Source organism: Emydura macquarii, unplaced genomic scaffold (assembly GCF_026122565.2).
Source record: "Emydura macquarii macquarii isolate MOO-44397 ecotype Brisbane River unplaced genomic scaffold, CSIRO-AGI_Emac_v2 contig_450, whole genome shotgun sequence".
Taxonomy (NCBI): domain Eukaryota; kingdom Metazoa; phylum Chordata; order Testudines; family Chelidae; genus Emydura; species Emydura macquarii.
In genome coordinates, this window is record NW_027130587.1 from 12,393,655 (window position 1) to 12,414,794 (window position 21,140).

The 21,140-nt window shown below is 39.3% G+C and overlaps 1 protein-coding gene across 2 annotated transcripts in view; it reads right to left on the bottom strand.

Moving 5' to 3' along the window:
* PAFAH1B1 (platelet activating factor acetylhydrolase 1b regulatory subunit 1) overlaps positions 1–20,392 on the bottom strand; it is a 55,058-nt gene extending 34,666 nt beyond the window's left edge. For both annotated transcript variants that reach the window (XM_067538016.1, XM_067538017.1), the window contains exon 1: positions 20,104–20,392. The gene's annotated coding sequence lies outside the window, so the exon portion shown is untranslated. The remainder of the gene's footprint in view (positions 1–20,103) is intronic.
* Between the last annotated feature and the right edge of the window lie 748 nt (positions 20,393–21,140).

Consider the following 21,140-nt stretch of genomic DNA (forward strand, 5'->3'; position numbering starts at 1 on the left):
TTAAGACTACACTGCCTCCTTAAGTATTTTTTATTCTGCAAAAAAAGAAGATTCCTGGACAGTTTATCATAAGCAGTCTTATCTCAGATGTTAAACAAAATTGTCTTTTTCCAGGGCATCTCCCAGAGTACAAACAGCTAATCTTTCAAACAGTTTTGTTCTTGCTTTTGCCCAAGTGTTTAAAAGTAAGATTACAAGCAAATAAGTAATGCCAAATAGCATTACTGTATCCAGTGAAGTTAGGTGGTCTTTTGTTGTTGACTTAGTTAAATTATTGTCCTCTTGAAGCAACAAAGATTTCAAGTTTGGAAATATGCAAGGAAGAGTATTAATGTACTGTGTGTTATGAAGTTTCTCTTTTTGCTATTAAGTCATTAATGCAGGTAACTCAGAAAGACTCAGTATTGTGAGCCAATAAATCCCTTGAGGTTTTTAGGAAAAATCCTGTAACAGAGCCGAGAGTGTTACTACTTTGTAGAAAAATATGTAGCTAAATTAGTTAGAACGCTTATATTATGAAGTATTCCTGTTATTTTGCTCACTTTGTCATGTCTGTAGATAAAGGTATAGAGGTGGCCATATTCAGACATTACAAGTTAAATTTCTGTGATCAAGTTCTACATTTTAAGTGTAAAAACTGAAAATACAGGATAAATATTACTTAATCCTTAAATTTTCTGGGTAAGAAGTTGTCGGATTGTTAAATCAGGGTTTAGTGTGTACCAAGTACTGAACCAAAAGTCAAGTTACAAGAAAGTTTTTAAAAAACCACACCTGTACCTGCTCAGAGCACTGACTAACAGCAGTTTACAAAAAATGTTACACTATTTTGGTGTGAAATATTGTAGGATACATACCAAAGGCAGCAGAGAATGCTGCTATATGCAGGTCCAGTTAGCTTTTTTTTTTTAATTTATTTTTAAGTGCAGGGATATGTTTTTAGTGTTACCTGGATAATCCTATGAACAATTTTCCTACAGAGATAAGATCTAATACTGTACCTGCTGATCAATTTAAGAGTTAAAGGATCAAACTAAATACCTAAATAAAGACCAACTGAAAGACACTAGCCTATAAACAGGAAAAATTCCTTCCCTCACCCCAAAATGAGACAGGGTTTGTTTCTCCTATTGATCATACACACAGCCTCACTTTCTCAGTTTAAGCTGGTAATTCTGTGAAGAAGCAAACAGATACCCGGAAATGACATTCTGATCTTGAAGTAATAAGTGTATCAAATGGCTAGCAATAATTGATGCGACTCCCACAGACCAACAAGTGTACATACAACAGAGCACAGATGAAATAGAGTAAAGCTTCCCTATTTCCCACTCTATACAACTGAATGGAAACCAAAGAATAAAATGTGACAGACTTGCTCTTAACTAACTGCCTCCCGCCAATCATGCCTTGCTCTGAAGATATGGACAGCTTTGTCTTCTGGACAAAGATCTTCAAGAAGAACTTCAAGAAAAACTTCTCCAAACAGCAGCTCAATTAGAAGGCCCATCAGGAGAGTGAGACTGAGGCCAAGTCTAAACTACAGGGACTGTAGCTATGCCAGCATAATCCCATAGTGCAGATGCAACCCAAAGTGACATCTCAGTCTCTGTAGGAACCACCTCCCCAAGCGATGGCAGCTAGGTCAAAGGACATTCTTTCATCAACCTAGCTGCATCTACAGCAGGGGTTAGGTCGCCATAGCTATATCAATTTATATTTAAAGCGTAGGCCAGGGCTGAGTAAGAGTGAGCAAGCACACAATTTAGATATCACCTTTCTTGCTGCCCCTTGTTGCTCTCTTCTACAGGAGATTCCTCTGACATCTCTATTCTTCATATTACCATAGGGCATGTCTTACAATAAAAAATTTAAAGACTTTGTCCAAACATTTCTGCAAGATAAAAAGAATGAACAAGCAATACAACAGTGTCAGCCTGCTACAGGTACAGGACTGAGGAGTGATGAACATGCTGAAGTACAACCTTTCAAAAGCAGTGTAAAAAAAACCACACAAATTAGGCTCTCATTACAGCAGACTGAGGGGTGCACTGAGATGGGGCTATTTATAGAGAACAGTCAACCAGGCTGAGGAAAGGTGGAGAGCGACTAGATCCTTCCCTGTAGGGAAAAGGAGAAACAGAATGGCCCTAGAGCCTCTTGTTTTTTTTCTAGGAGACGATGGGAAGAAAATTCTTTTCCAAAGGAAAGCAAGCAAGCAGAGAAAAGAAAGAAAAAGCAAAGCAGCATATGTTGAGAAGGAGTAATTGGGTGGCAGAGGGCCTTCCCCTGCAAACATAGGTAGCAGAGCAGCTCCTGTGTTTATATTACAGAGAGAAGAGCCAAGAATTCGTTTAATAGGGAGAAGGGGAAAGCAGAGGCCTCACTAATTAATGGGGCACTAAGAGAACCCAGAATTTGTATATTGGAGCAGAAACCCATAATTTATTGAAGGTAAGACAGATAACAGCCCAACTTAATTGAGTATGCCCAAATCTCTTAGTGTGCATCAGAAGAGATTTTACTCAAAGGTTTAGAACAGATCTGTAGAGGATTAATGATAATTTACTGGTAGGGCAATAAATATGTGGCAACATTAATTGAACAGGTAAATGCTTTGGATAGGTAGAGGACCAATGTAAGGGGCCTTGCAGGCACTCTTCATCCAAACAACTAAGATTAATTCTTACACAAATAGATGTTGAGGAATTTTTCCCCTCAACTCCTGCCCTAGACTATGCTACCAATTTGCTAGATGCCTGAATTCTCAGAATCTGCTACAGTGCTTCCCACCTTTTTATTTATAGAGAAATAAAGTTCAATCAACTTGTCTTCACCACATTAATTGAGTATATGTGGAATTCCTATGCTCCTTCTGAAGTTGGCTGCAACTCAGCCATATGACTTTCAGAGGATCAGATTCCTCAAGAACACACAGCACAAGGCAGCCTCCAACTCTTAATTTTTTACTGTGGTAGTGCCTAGAGACCCCTGATCCCCACCTTAAAGGTGATCGGTACTCATTGGATTTAATTCTACTTCACATACTCTCTAGTAGTTATGGCTAGTCACTGTCAAGGTATTACTGATTTTGGACCTACTAGTAAACTAGAAGAAACTTCAGAGATCTGGTATACCAGAACATTCCCCCCCTCCCCCTCCCCGAGGCAATCTAGTTTGCCTGAACTTTACAGTTTTAAAGGCAGTCTGAAAGAGTTTGTGTTACTCTGAAAGAGTCGTAAAGAGTTTGAAGACTTTGTGTTAAATCCACCACAGATGCAATCCTGACACCACATGGCTAGAATCTTTCCAAACAATGACTTAGTAAGTAGTCTTTAGAGTAGGGTTACCTATTTTGGTTGAACATATTCCTGGAGGTTTCATCACATGACAATCTTTAATTAAAGATTAATCTTTAATTCTTGGAAGACTGGAAACCGTACTTTACAGGAATCTTCTTGGAAACTTGAAACACACCACAAACCACCAAAGAAGTGCACCAAACACCACAGGAGGCAGATTCAGCTATATTTGGTTGTACCTTTCATGGAGAGAACTATGCAGTGTACAGTCAAAGAAAACCCAAGAAACAAAATCCAGGTAAGTTCCCCTGGATCCAAGAGCATGCAAACAAAACTACACCTTTAGTCAACAGAAATCACATTCAGTTTGTAAGTAAGGATTTCCATCCCTACTTCTTATGAACATTAAGTACCATAACTCAACCAATAGTCAAACTTGGCTCCTAGATAGACCAAATTTTGAGAATAGACCAATGAGGAGAAGGAAGCTTGCTGGATTTCTAAAGTACAGTGATAGCAAATAGTTGTGTTCTTGCTTCTACCTATTACAGGAAAAGAAAAGAAAAAGGCATTCTACCTAGATTACTACGCAGTAATTTTGGAAAAAAGCATTAAATTCCACATGCTTGGATTGTCTGGAGAGTTATAGATCTAGAACAGCAAACAGATTCCCTCTCCACTTACTTCCATGAGGGATTTCATACACACTTGGTCCAAAAGAAGCTGGAATGTTTCATAAAGATTTTTTTTTTAAATAAAGAATCTAAAATAAAGGATGTTATTCATTAAACTAATATGAGGGTTTCTTCTGTCTCCGGAGAAGGTTACCTATTCATCCATCTGGACAGATAAGACATCAGAGCAAATAAGTTGCTCAGAATTAAAGTTCCTACGATAGTCTTCCCTGTTCATAAGCCAGCCAACCACAATTTACATTGTTTGCAAGCTATTTGCAACCACATTTGCACCACATTTCATCTATCAAAGCATCTAGCACATTTTGAGTTTAAACAGCAGAATAAATGTATGCTTATAACTGAAATCAAATGGAAGTACAAACATACCAAAGAAATTAGTCTTTGCTGAGAATCAGGTAAGTGAAGGTTGGCATAAAAGAAAGCCAAAAATTGCCCAATTTACCTAAAGAGAGAAACTTCAATCTAAAGGTGATTCTCCCATCCACAGAGGAGTAGCTGAAGACAGAGTAATTTGACAAGCATCTCAGTCTTAACCAAAGTATTATTTCTGCAATCAATGGGATCCAATCCTTAGATCACTAATTGTGAATAGATATTGCATGGATACTACAGCTCATGCCAACCCCCTCAATATCCAGCCACAGTAGGATAGGTTAAAAGTGAAATAGATAAAAACAAGGAAAATATGCTAAGTCATTTCTTTTACCATTACTATACACCCATAACCAGTAATCTTAGTGAACTGTCTAACCTTTGACTACAGCTGCAGCACTGGATTATTAAAGTGTTATCTATGTGCAGGATAAAATAGTTATCAAAATATATATAGCTACAGACAGTTTACTCAAAGAAAAAGTACATTGTGTTCAGTGGAACTTTTGCCTGAGTAAAAACTGTAGGATTTGGCCTTAAATGTGTATGTTGCATATGATATGCAACATACAGAAATTTGTTAGTATTTGCTACGGCAGATGAGAAAGCACACACAGTGAAAACCTTACCTTATAATTCCCTCAACCTAAATGAAGTGGAGGATCATGTTTATGATACTCCTATACCCTAGACTTGCCACAGGAGAGAACAATTTACTACTTCACCTCCTCCCTTATAAGACAGCATCGCATATGAATCAGTGCAGAGGCTCTGAGAAAGGGGGAGGTGTGGCAGTGGTGGTGGTGGTGAGAACAAAAAGTAGAGATGTGCAAGGGACAAGCTAAGGGGACAACAAGTGAAAATAGAAGTGAGAGGCACACAACTGGGAACATTTAGTTCTTAATATTTGTATATTGCTGCCAACGTTTACGTTCAAGCGGGCAAGGGAACATTAAAAATGATATTAAATACAAGGAATATGAAAGTATAAAGGTTTTATTTAAAAAGCCTTTTATTACCAACTAGCTGATATGGTCACTGAGTGTATTCCTTCCTGATCTTCAGAGGTTTTAAGTGTTTTCACTTTGTGATTGTCAGTCGGGAAGTTTAGGTTTCTAAATATACAATTTACTGAAGCAGTTTCATTGAGAAAATGTTTTATTAGATTAGGAGTAGTCAGTCTTGACTGGAATCTAACTTTGTTCAGCATGTGAGTTTGGTGGTTTCAGTAAATCTGTCCAGCCCAGTATGTAATTCCAAAGAACTGATGGTCTCAGTGATTTCATCCAGTCCATCAAATAATTCAAAAGAATTGGTAGAAGTCTAAGAACATAAGAACAGCCATAGTGTGTCAGACCAATGGTCCGTCTAACCCAGTATCCTGTCTTCCAACAATGGCCAATATCTGGTGCTTCAGAGGGAATGAACAGAACAGGCAATCAAGGGATCCATCACTTGCCATCTATTCCCAATTTCTGGCACACAGAGGCTAGGGACACAGAGCATGGTTTTGCATCCCTGCCTATCCCGGCTAATAGCCACTGATGGATCTATCCTCCATGAACTTACCTAGTTCTTTTTTTAAACCCTGTTATAGTTTTGGCCTTCATGACATCTTCTCAAAAAGAGTTCCACAGGTTGATTGTGCGTTGTGTGAAGTACTTCCTTTTGTTTGTTTTAAACCTTCTGCCTATTAATTTCATTGGGTGACCCTTAGTTCTTGTGTTATGTAAAGGAGTAAATAACCAGACCATATTCACTTTCACCACACATTCAAGGTTTTATAGACCTCTATCATATTCCCCCTTAGTTGTCTCTTTTCAAAGCGGAAACGTTCCAGTCTTTTTAATGTCTCCTTATTGGACTATAAATGAAGAACTGGTGTGCAAGTTTCAGTGTCTGTCTGATGATGCAAAACAGAATGGTACTTGGTTTTTCTTACGGTAGTGGGCACATTTAAAAAAACCCACCCAGGGTAGCCTATAGTGTAACATCCCAGTAATTCCAATCTTCTAGACCATCCTACGTTTTTTAAACACGCCCATCATCTTAAAAAACCAAGTGCCATCCTGTCCTGCATTATCAGACAAACAGAAACTTGCACATCTGTTTTACTTTTTAACCTTCATTTTCATGAGGATTTAAAATTTCTCCCTACCAAAAAAAAAATTCTTTTCTGGAACAAGAATATTTTGTATTTCACCATTCTAAAATATTTTAAACAAGTTATACTTATTCTGTGTTGCGTAACTGGTTATGATGAAGGGAAGTTTAAGCATTCATGTTTGAAATGGATCCATGCACAGGGATACACTATGCTAAAGAGCTACATTCAAACTATTTTGTTGGAAGAGGTCTATTGAGCAAACAGTTCCTAGCCCTCTATCTTTGTTTAGCAGAAAATGTTAGTAGTGTTGAGAACCTGAAGAAGAAATACTTCCTAATAGGGCTTCATACCACTAGTATGCAGTGACAAACACTAAAAAAAACTGCATTAGTTTATTGTGTGTTAAGATCATAAAGATTACCTCTTCAAAGCTGACGTACTTTAATTAACTGCATCCAAATTAAAGCATCTAACGTGTTTGGCTCTAAAAGCAAGGTAGCAAATAGAGTAAGTAGCAAATCAGCATTCAAGGCCAAATCAACTCTCACTGACACTAAGAAACAGGTTTCCTACAGAAATATAGGAGATTTGGTCTTGGACATATAAAGGTAGACAGTACTTTGGGACCAATCTATTTTCAATTCTAAGCATAAGCCCCTAACTATGCTTCAAATTTAAGTTTATAATTAGTTACTAGAACAACTAGAGTCAAGTACAAGTTATAAACACATCACATAGTTAGAGGCTGTTACTATCTGTGACAGTTAACAGCATTTCATTCCTGCCAGATGGTTGCATTCCTATAACCAGTTCAATACACTTTTCAACAGCATGGCCAGGATCCTATAACCATGTATGCATAACCAATTTAACTGGTCTTCCTTCACATCAGCCTATGTACTGTGACACCCCAGAGCACATTATCCCACGTATCAACAATACAGTTCTGTGTGCATGTCTTCTAGGCAACCTTAGCAAGAAAATAGTTGCCAGGATTTTCCTAAAATGCATTCCTCAAACTGCAAGTGCTGACGCATACTCAGTTCTGACAACAAAAGCTGCTGTGTGGATAAACCACCTTAATTATCTATAAGTTATAGGTGACCTAACTGTTTATAAAAATGACAGTAAAAAGCTGTAATGAAGACAAGGCCAATGTGCATGTGTGTACTGTAGTAAGTAGACATTTTTAAAAAGTGTCATGGGGAAGCATCCCACTGCAAAAAAAGGCAGGATTTTTTATACAATTATTAAAAACTAAGTCTTACCAGCTTCTCCTATCTACTTACTAGCCAAAAGAACAAGCTCAGTGGCTCAAGTAATTATGAAAAGTGGAGCCCCCATCAACATCAAGGAAGTCCCCAGCAGCATTATGGAAGAAGGCAGTGACATATACTAGACTTTTAGTCCAAGATCCAGCTAGGGGGTGACATCTTTGTACCCCCTGACAAATATGAAGACTCTTAACTCATTCCAACTTCTGGAAGCAGCAGCTTACTGGCTGCTATTTGAAGGCAACCCCATTCTTCTATCAGGCTTCCTAACTCTTTGTAATTTTTCAATACAGTGGAAAGAAGTTACTTTCACTGTACTGCTGTACAACTTAAGAAAGTCTGAAGGTAACAATAGTAAACGGCATCAGTGAAAATTTAGAACCTGTTTTAAGAGAGAAACAAGCTCAGAAATATCCCATGAAGGGACAGGTGGAACAGTTAAAGCCTTTTTCAAAAAGTGAGTCTTGAAATCCTGATTTTAAAATCAATTTGTCCTAAAATATTCAGGAAAAAAATGTAGTTTCCTCAAAACTTTTTTCATTTTCATGATTATTCTAACACAAGTTACACATTTGAAGAAAACAACCTCTTCCAAAACATTCAGCTGTAGTTATCAATATAGTTGCATACAAACTGAAGGGTTAATCCCTATTTTATATTCAGTATACCATATGTAAGCCTGGCCTACAGGATTAATTTGTTACTAGATCTATTATGCCACATTATCTTTTCACTATTTTAATATTAAAAATCCGAGGATGGGTGAAGAGCCAAGACTAAAATCAGAGGATTTCAGTAGTCCAAAAACCAGTGGTTACTTTAAAGGCCATCAAAAAGTTGTCCAATCACCACAAAAAGCAGTATCAGACTAGGCACTTATAAAACAGTAAAATGACATTCCATACCTGCCTTGGAATGTGAGGGACCAGCAATTATCAGTAGATAGGAAGTTTTAGTCCCATCTCTTCAATTAGAAGGATTTTTTCAGAAACAGGATTATACTAAGTGTCTGTGTGACATTATGAAGAGAGTAGTATGGATAAAAGATGTTCATGCAGAATCAAAAGTAAATTAAAGACATGGGGATTCCTTAAATGTAGTTTTGAATTTAAGTTGTAACTGGCAACCAATTTAGGATCCAACAACCACTGTAACTGTGTAAGACGGAGTAGTTTTTCAATATTAAAAAGATATATTAATTTGCCTATCAAAGGGACAGAATTTAAAAGTCACTTCTGTCTGAATTCTTATTTACTATTACAATTACACCCACCCAGGCTACTCTGACTGGAAGAATTCTCTAATTTTTTGTTCCTGTTTGTTTACTTTATACTTTTGACAGTGCTGCCATCTAGTCAGCACTCTCTCTTTCCACAAGTTTTCAAAAACTCACTGAAAGGAAAGTGCCTTAAAAATGGTGTTAAAACACAAGCACTGGCAGAGGGACTGAGTAGATAGAAACCAAATCTACTGAATAGATTTCAAGTTAATAGCATCCTTTTAAGAACTACCAAAGACTAAACTACTGTTATATGCAGAGCTGCACTGCTGGTGAATTACAGATACACAGAGGGTTCTTGGGGCACTTAACATGACTCTTTCCAAATACATTAAGAAAATAGTCATTCCCAGGCAGCTTCAAAGAAATAATTACAAAATTTATTTGGGAGACGTGTGTCAGATGGACAATTCATTGGATCTAGCCTAACTTCAATGGCTGTTGTAACATATACAAACAAAAACACTGCTTTGAACTGGAGAACTCTAAGGGTGTAACAACAAAATAGGCTCAGTCTCTCTAAAACAAGTTTTTTAAAAAGAGATTTTGGAGACAGCACACCATTTAAGGAAGGGAGAGGACCAGCTAGCCATGGAACTAGTCCAGAAAAACACCAGTGAACTAACATCCGTATCTAGTGAAAACAATGTGACTCAAAAAGAAGCTTAAAGACATTTGTCTCCATCTACTGGGAAGAAATTGCAAGGATATATAAAGAGGATAAAATGTAAACCTCTAATCCTTTTGTTCTTATTTATATCACAAAAAGCCAGTGAACAAACTAGTCAACATACTAAGATTTTATCTATCATGCAAAAGTTACTATGCCAGGACACCTGGTTAAAATACCACTGAATCTTTGAGTAGACACAGAAACTGAGCTATATTTAATCATATTCCTATATCATACTACAATCCTGCAACCACAGCTGTAGTACAGTTCAGGAACGTGATTAAAAACATTTTTAGTTCCCTCCCCTCTACTTTGCTAGATCAATATTTTAATCATAGCATTATCTACAAAGTAGACATGACCCAACACACAGTAATCCTAAAATGTCTTCCATGGTAGGACCTACCTGCTAAGCATGCAGGGATGAAACTAACATTGGAAAAAATGGGAACTCATTTATGAAGTGGACTAACTTTCCTTTATCCAAGCTATCTTGGTACACAACTGGTTAAGAAGTTAGAGAAAAAGCACATGCACAACATTTACAAATCCCCTCCACGTAACTAACTTTTGAGAAGTATCCGTACTAATCTCAGATGACTAGGCCGAAACATAATTCAGACTTATTTTAAAAATATGGTTCACATGAACAATTATTTAAAGCAAAATGTCTAGGTAACCTATTACACAAGGGTTTGCTGGGAAGAAATCCTTTTATAATTAAAATCAATCGAGTAAGAGGACTAACATACCAAATTTTGTTTCAGAACAAGCCAGTTTATTTAATCCAAAATCAATTTAACATTGCACTGGTGCATGTTTGTTATTGCCCCAAGATAAAGAAATGAAATTGGTTAAACCAATAACACCATTCATATTTCAAGGAATTAGAACCTGGTTGTTTTTTTTTTTCAGGTTGGAGAAAAAACAGTTTTCCTTAAAAAAAATAAATAAGCTAGTAAGAGTGTACACTAAGCTTTCAGAAAACAAGAAAACGTTGTGCCATTCATTTTGTAAGGCATGTTCTTTGAACAATAAAGAGATGCACAATGTCCAAAATAAAACACTTGCAATTCCCTAACAAAACTGTCTCCCAAACTACTTTTTCTAAAGTAAATTCAGATTTACAACTAACATTCAGGTGCATATCTCACACTATCAAGGCCTCTGGACTTTACCCGTGCTTGGATATATTTGCAATATTGCATTGATATTTGTCCTTTCAGCAACAAGCCTATTATGAAGTACTGACCAAACCAAACGTGCTAAGAAAAGTGCTTGCTTGCGCAAAAGTGGGTACCTTAAGTTTTGACAAAAGATTCTGAATTTACTTCTGTATTCTACCATTTTTGATCCTCACCTTTCCACTGATTTCAATGGAACAAAGTCTGACAGCTTCCTTCAGAAACAGATTTGAAATTAGAAACCCAGATCTTTAATTTTAAACACTAGAAAAGGAACAAGCTCCTGATTATATTCCCTCAAGAATATTTCATCTTCTTCCTGCTCTAGATTCAGTCTATAATCTTGTAATTTATTAGCAGCTTTGTTGGACATTGACAGAAAGGATCTACAGCTTTTCTGTAGTTTTCTCCAGTTTTGCCTATGTGGTTCTTTGTTAATCATATCAACAGAGACTTCTCAGACTGCAACCAGCCTGTAACTTGTCATGCCCCTCTAATATCTAAAACAATTTTTTTTAAGCTTAATGCCTCCCTGTAGAGGCCTTTTTATAAGGCATGTGCTATGTTTTCATCAAACTCCTCCTGGCAATAGTTACAAGTTTAAACTAACATTTTTAATTGTCTTTATATCTGTATCAATCTTTATGAATTCCACTAAGTGTTACTGGGAAGCTGAGGCATCAATCCTTGTTTTTTTATGGTCAACCATAGATTGTGGAAGAGTTTCCATCTTCCACAGTTGGCTCTGAGACTGTTAAAAGTAGTGTCCCTCAACTACTCAGACATTTAAGATGACTGCACCCAATAAATTCTTGTCTTCATTTCTATTGTCTGACCAAATGGCAAAGGTTTCCTTATCATACCACATTTTAAACCAGCATCCTCAGGAGCTTGAACATGTTTCAGTTTTCTTTTCAAAGAGTTAATAGCATTGAGAAAAAACCTTTTTTCCTCTGTGGTGCCATAACTTATGTTGGCCAGCCATCTTGCATTCACTTTCAATGTTTATTATTTTATCACATAGTTTTTCTCTATTTCATTTCTTGCAGCATCCAGTAGTGGACCTGTAACTTTAAATTTGTCTGTAGTAGATCCAGAGAACTACTTCAATGGAACACACGAGTCAGATTAAGGAAATGATTGAAGGTGATGTGGCCGCGAAAAAAGCTAATGCAGTCCTAGGGTGCACCAGGTGAGGTATTTCCAGTAGAGACAGGGAAGCGTTATTACCATTATGTCAGGCACTTGTGAGATCTCATTTGGAATACCGTGTGCAGTTCTGGTCTTCCATGTTAAGAAAAATGAATTCAAACTGCAACAGGTACAGAAAAGGTCTACAAGGATGATCACAGGAATGGAGAACTTACCTTACGAAAGGAAACTTGAGGAGCATGATTTGTTTAGCCTAACAAAACGAAGAACGAGGGGAGATACAATTGCTCCCTATAAATACATTAGACGGATAAAAACCAGGGAGGCAGAAGAATTATTTAAATTAAGGGCCAACGCTGGCACAAGAACAAATGAACATAAACTGGCCATAGGCTTGAAATTATACAAAGGTTTCTAGTCACCAGATAAGTGAAGTTCTGAGACAGCCTTTCAAGGGGAGTCAGTGGAGCAAACCTAAAGTTGTTTTAAGACTGGAGCTAAAAAGAGATTGTTTTAAGATGTTTACGATGTGGACGGCATAATGAGATGCCCACAATGTCATATGGGCCATCTGCAACTGTTATTAGCAAATATATCCAACAGCTAGAGATGGACCACTAGATGGGGAGAGCTCAGAGTTACTACAGAGAATTCTTTCCTAAGGTGTCTAGCTGGCAAGTCTTGCCCACACGCTCAGGATCTAATTGATTGTCATATTTGGGGTCAGAAAGAAATGTTTCCCCAGGTCACATTGGCCAAGATCCTGGGGGGTTTTTCCATTTTCCTCTGCTGTGAGGCATGGGTCACTTGCTGGTTTCAACTACAGTATATGGTGGATTATCTATAACTTTAAATCTTTAAATTAAGATTTGAGAACCTCAGGCTGAGTTACTGAAGTCATGGATCTATTACAGGAGTGGATAGGTAAGGTTCTGTAGCTTGTGATGTGCAGGAGATCAGACTAGATCATCATCGATTGTCCCTTCTTGCCTTTAAGTCTATGTTAGTGTAAAATTAAGTTGCAAATTGATAAACATTCAATTTGACATGTTCTGGATTTTTCAAATGTTCTTTGTCATTCACAGAGTGAAGTTCTAGCCTCAATTTCAATATGAGTGTCTATCTTAATGTATCAGAAGCAACAGAACTTCAAAATATTGAAGTCCCTGGGCAATACTTCACAGGGCCAGACTTTCTCTAAGGCGAGAAAGAATTGTTTCCCCCCCATTCCACTCTGATCAGAACATGGTACTGCTCCCCAGCCATGCCTTGGCTTCAAACATACGAAATATGGTGAATATCACTAAAATGGCTGGGGAAGATAAAGGAGAGAATAAAAAGAAAACAAAGATGTATTTCCCTGTCATTGGGCAAGAGAAATGTGTATCTAATTCCTATTAATCTAGGAAATATTATGCATAAGAGTACAGACATCAAATTTAGTTAGGGAAAGTGCCAGCCATCACTATAATACTCTAAATGGTTTGTTTTTTTCAATTAAAGGTCAGTGTATAAATGATCAAATTTTTATTCTGCCATCTTCATTTTCCAAGATGACACACTGAATCAAACACATTTCTGATAGTCATCCTTCCCCCAGCTCTACAGCATTATGCCCACCTCTAGTTTAGGTAAATTAGGGAAAATTATTTCACTGTTAATAAATGCACCTTCTGCTTTTAGAAAATCATGCCTAAATTAATGAAACCATACTATTTCTAACTATATGCAAACATTCAGGCATCTAAAGAAACAAGTCAATTTGTTTAAGAGGAATTGATTTCTCTTCCACTTAAAAGGCAAGTGGACCAAGTGTAATATAAGTAGGGCAAGCTGAACCACCACCTAGTTACTTTAAAAAGAGTGGTATACCTCTAAATGAAAGCTTGAAACTATGGCAAGCTGGGTAAATTCATTGATTTTGTTTACTGTGTTAAACTTCTCTATCATACTATCTTACATGTATCTAATACCTAAAATTGAGCTACCTCTGAAGAGAAAATAAGCCAGTCTTGGAGAGTAAAGAATGACTTATCTAATTAAATCGAGTCAATATAGTTTTGCCCAGCACAATAGGAGCTAATACCTTTCTTCTCACAAGATCATGCAAGTTTTAAAGACCTTTGTTTTATGTCTCAGAGAAAGCATTATGTCCCATAGTACTATAAAGTCACTACCTTTAACCAGTAACTCAAAGAGAGACGCGCTAACTTAGTCACCAACAACCCTTCCTACAGCATGTTTTTATTCCTGAAGGTCTATCCAAGAACTCAGACAGTGCTATTTCACATAGAAAATCTGACAAAACCACAACTAAAGATTGATGTGACTGCAGACACACTGATAGGAAGTGTCAACGATCAGGACATGTCGAACAACTAGGTCTAACTCCATTCCAGAAGCAAAAGACTTAATTTGATTTTTTTTTTAAAAAGGTGGTTACAGACTAGTAATTAGTCATTCACCAAGTTCAAGAACTTAAAATCAAAGAAGACAACAGCCATGAAAGAATCTTCCACATAACTTTCTTATTAAATATATACATATTTAATCATAACCACCCTTAACAGCTATTAATTGCTGGATTTTGGTTATGATCTTTGTACATGAACAATTTCTTAGAAGCAATACTATTAAGTGGGAAACTTAAAATATGTGTCAATGGACAATTTGTGAAGCATTTTAAAATAATTTAAATTATTTAAATGAATAATGAATGCATAATGTGGATTTTTAGGCAAATTACATCTGAGCTGCCTTTGACACTGCTTAGTGTGACATTAATTTACATATATATTTTTTTCACGAAGATTGTGTTATATTTATATTTTGAGATTGCTGATGAAATAGCATTTTTGCTTGGGTCAGAACTAATGTTTCCTTTATATTTTAAAAGGAAGTGTTTCCTACTCCATGAGTACAAGATTTATTATATAACTTTTACTAATCATTTTTGCTTCTATGCACTTGGGTTTTGTAAAAGATGGAAAAGGTAACTATATAATTGCTAGCTAGTAACTTTAACAGTTTAAAAGACAAGACTTTGAAAAAACCCAACACCTTCCATTTTTTCCTCATAAAATGTTTAAATTTTTAGCTACGTAGGATGTACAATTCACCAGGTTAAGCTAGAGAGGTACCAGTGGTCAATACGGTAATGGGTCCAGCAGAGTCTTACCGCATCTGATAAGTGTTGATAAATCCCTTTCCTACACAGCTAAATTAGTCACTCATGGCATGTGCAGTACAGATTACTGCAAACTGCATGCCAGACTGAAGACTATACACTGAATGTGGAACAGAATTGTAATCTAACTTGCTACGCTACAATGCCTCAGAATCAGTGCCTCCTACTGACTCCAGGTGAGAAGTACGGCTGCTAAAAGTACTCTGCATTACACAGTAGTCATCAGCAGGTCCCAACACACTTAAAATCAAATGTAATGAGGATAATGCCTTTGGTTAACACAGAGATTGGACTCAATCTGGTCAGAGAGGCCATGTGGTCTAATGGATGTATTAAGCGGTTTTTTTTGTTTTTTGTTTTTTTTTGGGGGGGGGGGGGGAGAGGGGGGTTAAGTTGTTTTTTTTTTTAAATCAAGATTCTATTCTGAACTATACCATCTGAAAGATGACCCTGTACATGCTCCCCCTGAGTAGTAGCTTTTTTCTTTGAAGAATAGCTTTGGTCAGCTTAGACTTAAAATGTTCTGACACCATGTTTTTCTTCCGTGAATTTCAGTGACGAGACTCCTTCAGATGTCTAATTTACATGTAATGACAGATTCTTGAACACTTTACTATTCTTGTGCCCTCCATAAGCCAGTCTCAAAGTTTACCCGTTTCAAATTTGAGGTGTAATAAGACTGTAGGACAGATAAAGCAACATTAGAGACTAGTAAATATTTATATTATCATAACACCCAAAGGCCCCAATTGGGACTAGGATTCCCACTGTGCTGGGATCTACTTTTAATTATTATACCAAGAGCCACTTTAAAGTATTTTAATCACAAGAGGTACTTGTCTCCTGAAATTTTTTTTAAGCTTTCTGTTACTCTTCATTCTAAAACAAGATAGGTGAGGAATTACTATGAAGCTCAAAATTAGCCTTTTGATAAAGATTGCAGACTTTATAGATGCCACTGCTTCATCCTAACACTTAGAGCCAGAACCAGAACGTGTTCTTCCAAACACACAGGCCTCTAACACTTGAGAAAGGAGAAAATACCTATGGAAATACCAATATATTCTAAGCTGCAATGAGCCAATGGAGTGCACCTGTTAGGAGCAGGATTGGGTCCCAAAATAACTACAAAAAACAAAAATACCATCAATAGTAGGAGGAGATTTAACTACATGGAAAGTTTGCAGGGGCAATAACAAGCTGTTTTTAATTTAAAGGAACCAAATTTTCAAATCAGAATAGGTTTGGGTCTCTTCTGATACAAACAGTTTGTAGAAAATCATCCACCTTCATAGAAACAGTCTCCTTTGGCTTTGGTCAAACCAGTTTTCTACACCGAAGTTATAGTAGAGCTAAACTATTGCATCATACTTACATTTGCAATCAGCTTCTACTATGCAAAGGCTATTACTTCTTTTAACAGGATAATTCAGACCACTTCAGTTCATGTCTAATAAAAACTTCTCAAATAAGAATTTAAATATCCAACTTTTTGCTATGAACTTACATAAATGTATTCAAGGACCATCGACATGCATAACATTTTACAATAGTAAAAATAACTACTGACAAAACAAGCCAAGGTCCCGGGTTCAAAAAAATACAAATGCACAGTACAGCTGGATGTAAGATAGCATGCATAAGCCTTGAGGAAAAAGAGATTTGAAAGTGAGGCAAGGCATTCAGCAAATATTCCTTGAATGGCTGTTCCAGGTGTAAAGAGTAGCATGGAAGAAGGCACAAAGTTAAGAGTAGACCAAAAAAAAAAAAAACCTGAGCATTTTCAAAAGAAGGTTGGGTGGAGCACAGGAAGCAGTGTAGGAAGAAATTATGTCAGATTTGTAGGCAGGAGAGACCCTGAATAGAGCTATAAAAGTTAGTATTAGCTGCTACTTCCTTCAGAGGATAGAAAATTAACAGGTTATTCCTGTACTAAAAACATTCAAGATGATGCATCTCATCTTTCCAAGAAGGAAAGTCAACCAAAGTTACAAGAAGGAAAGCATTCTGCTAGATTTAGCATTCTTCTTATCCTGGAGACATCTTACAGGACAGATGTTTTGTTCCTGAGCATAAACCCTTCCCATAACACCAGTGTCTCTAGCAAATCAAATTTATCTTTTAAAACAAATGCCCCGTAAGAGATATTTGCCAAATTAACATAACTAAATAAGTCAAGTCTATATCCATCTAATACCAGAGACTAAACCTCAGAAAAAAAATAGACAGGCACCACACACAAAAAATAATTCAGACAATTTATCAGAAAATCACCTTAAGTTCAATGTTATACTTTCTATGGTCAAGACTAGATTTGGTTTGGGTGAGAACACAGCTTCCCCCCTCATTAGAAAAATAAGTATTTCTAGCCCTTCCTAAATGTCTACCAGTTGATCCCTAGGATGTTCCCCAAACCCTTTGTTCTAAAGCTTTTTCTATTCATCTTTAAACCCAAGCACCAATATTACCCATGATGCAGAAGGTTTTAGTAGAATGAGAATGCTATACAAAGCAACACCTTTGTACCTTTGTACAAAAGCTTTAAAAATCCTTACACATCACTTCACATAACTGCATCACCCACCTTCAAGTCCTGCACCTTATAAAATTACCCTGCTGGGGCACTGGAGAGAGTAGGGAAATATATCATTTTATGTTGTGGCCTCATTCTTATAACTTCTATGTAAGACTGGCACACAATATAGGAATTCAGCATATATTATTTCAGTTCACCTTATGTATAAACAATATCCTTTAAAAATGATAATCCTTAGTTTATACTTATTTATATGAAATTAAGTTAACAAGTGAAAAATCAAAGTCAACATATGAAAGATAATCAGACAAAAAAATCCTTGCTTTGCAACAGTGACTGGTCACTTTTTACTGCCAGACAAATCAATATCCATCCTGCAGAAAAATAAGCTACAAAACAGAATACTAGATGTTTCATTTCAGAAGGTTCCTGCACCACTAGACTCTTCCCTAAAGAAGAGACTTCCTTGTTACAGCAGTTAGCATTCCCCCACCCCAACAAAACGCAAAGACAAAAATGCTATGAAAGGGTAATCTAGCCATTTCGCAGCTTCTGCCTCCTTACTCCACCCAGTCTCTTCTCTGCTCAATGGCTGCACACAGCATCCATAAACATGGTCAAATCAAAAGAAAACACAAAAACAATAGCCCTGAAAACAAACTAGATATCAGCAACAAAACCTTTTGTTAAATACCTATTTATTTTCTTTGTTCAGATCCTTAATATATTTTTCTGTTTTCCAGAGTCACTTTACAAAGCAAATGATACATTTTGGTAGGAGACCCTCCCTCTTCTGAAAGCCGATTGAATGCTGCACAATCATTTCATAAATGATAAATCATTGTGAATGCAGATTCTTCTCACCACCTCAAAACTAAAATTTATAAGTAACATTTTGTCATAACATACACCCAGAAGAGCTCCCTCCTACCCCCCCCCCCCCCCCGCAATCATTCAGTCAGATTAATAAGCCTAAACATATCACTTATGTTTATTATGCAGTCAAACAGTTCAATGAAGGCTTTTAATATAGCTTCAGTAACCCACCACCACCCAGGTTAGGTAATTCATTATGAATTGATTTGACCTGCAACAGCCAAGCCCTGCTGCAGCACTATCAGTAGAGAATTTTTACCACAGCTACTATTGCAGGAGTGGCAGAAGGTGGGGGTATCACATTATTATTGTATCAAAGGCTGAGTATATTCTCCCCTCCACCCTACACACACAAATTTAACATCCACAAAACTGAGCTACCCCAACTTTTTATGAAGGTAAGGGAGAAGCCACCACTCCCAATCCCCTCCCCAAAAAGGCTGTCTGCATATAAACTCCATCCTGCACAAAAACCAGTAGCAGCAGGAAAGATCTCTTTCCAGTAGGTTTACACCTACTTAGAGTCCCACCCTTTCAACCAAACACCTATTTTTGTCCTAAAAGCCTAAGTACTAGATAGAGGTTTGACCCCCAAAAAGGAGAGGTTAGGTTACACCTCCATCCCCCACGTCTGCTGCAGCTGGTTCTGAAGGTCTGACCCACCTCTTACCATCCAATGTTTTTTTTTTTTCCTTTCTTACAAAAATCACTGCAGGGAGATGGGGGAGGGTGTGAAACTGACTCCTAAAATAAAAGGCTCTCCCCTCTATTAAGCAACCCGGGTTTTGTTGTTAGTGCTGCAGCTGGTTCTGAAGATCTGGGCCACCCTCCTAATCCAGTTCCTCAAAGGGCACAAGAGGAGGAACAAAACTAGACCCTCTAAGGGATTTTCGGGGGGTGGGAGGGTGGAATCAGGAACCCATACATCACACACACCCCTCCTCGCCCTGGTTTTTTTTTTTCCTCCTATCAGTCTCCTGTCCAGCCCATCGGGTGCGTCTTCTCGCTGGTTTCTTGCTAAGTCATATGGGCAAGGGGAGAACTAGAAGTCTGAAGTGGGGGGGGGAAGGGAAGAAACCCCGGGGGGGGGAGGGCAGGAGCCCACCCAGAAGGGGGAACACCTCTCCCCCCACCCCCTGGTCTGGCCCACCCGACCCTGTTTCCCTGTTAAGTCACTAAGCCCCAGGGAAGGATGGAGGGGGGGGGGTCTGCCCCCGCCCCCGTGCTGCGGAGAGAGGGATGGGAGCTCCCCCTTCGCCCTGCCCCCCCCCCCACCCACCACCAACGGGCGCGGCGGCCATTTTGAGAGCGAGCTGGAGAGAAGGAGGGAGGGGGCAGGGGAGGAGAGAGGAGCACCGACCACAGGGCCTGGCTCGCGCCGCCGCTCGCGGATTGGGGGGGCAGGAGGGGGGACAGACCCCTGCTACGGGCGGAGAAGGGGCCCCTCCTGGACACGGCCTTACCCGCGCCGCCGCTGCCGCCGCGTCTCCTCGGTCCCTGAGGCCGGTGCCGCCCGTCGCTCCCATTCACCGGCGCCGGGCCCTGTGGAGTGGGTGGGGGAGGTGGCTGGCGCTGCGGGGGGGCTGGTGGGGGGTGCGGGGGGGAGGAGGGAGGGGTCTCGCCAGACTCCGGCCCGCTCTCGCCGCCGCTCCGGCTTCTCGGTCTGTCAGTAGCGCCCCGGCCACCAGGAGGGAGGGAGGGAAAGGAGGGAGCAGCTCGGCCCGCCGCCGCACCCACTGCGCATGTGCAGAAGGGAGGGCGGGGACAGGAGCCCAGAGCCCATCTTGGGGAGCTAAAGCCGAAGCTTGCGTCCCGGCATGCCCCGCGCGCCCAGCCTGCTCTGTTCTCCCGGCATGCCCCGCGCGCAGCTCCATCGCGCGAGCGTCTCCCGCCGCAAGTCCCCAGTGTCTCCCCCCACACGCCCCATCCCCCACGTCTCGCCCCACACACTCCAGGATCCGCTCCCTGCCAGGCCCCCCACCAACGCCCCCCCCAGTAGTGTTCTCTGTGAGGCCCACCACACCCCTTCCCACAGCACCTGCTGCCTGCCAGCCCCACACACCCCAGCCCCCAGCCAACCCATTCCCAGCTGTACACGCTCCATCCTCCAGCATCCCCCCCGTCAGCCCCACACAGCCCAGCATCCCCCACTGCCAGCCCCCCCTGCAATCTCCCAGCATTCCCTGCCCACCCCATTCTCCAGCATCCCCCTCTTCCAGCAGCACGGACCCCATCTCCAGCATCCATCAGCCCCAAACAACTTTCACTCCCAGACTCACCAAACCTCCTTCCTACCAGCCTCCATCCCCATCTCCTTCACTCTCCACGCCACATACTCCATTTCTCAGCCTATCCAACTCCCAGCCCCACAAAACTCCCGTCCTCGGCCCTACACAAAAGAGATAGACTCATCAGTTTGTGAGGACTATCTTGTGTCCTACCACACAACTGTTCCCTGCCATGCCCACCCTCAACACCATCTCGCACATATCAAAAAACA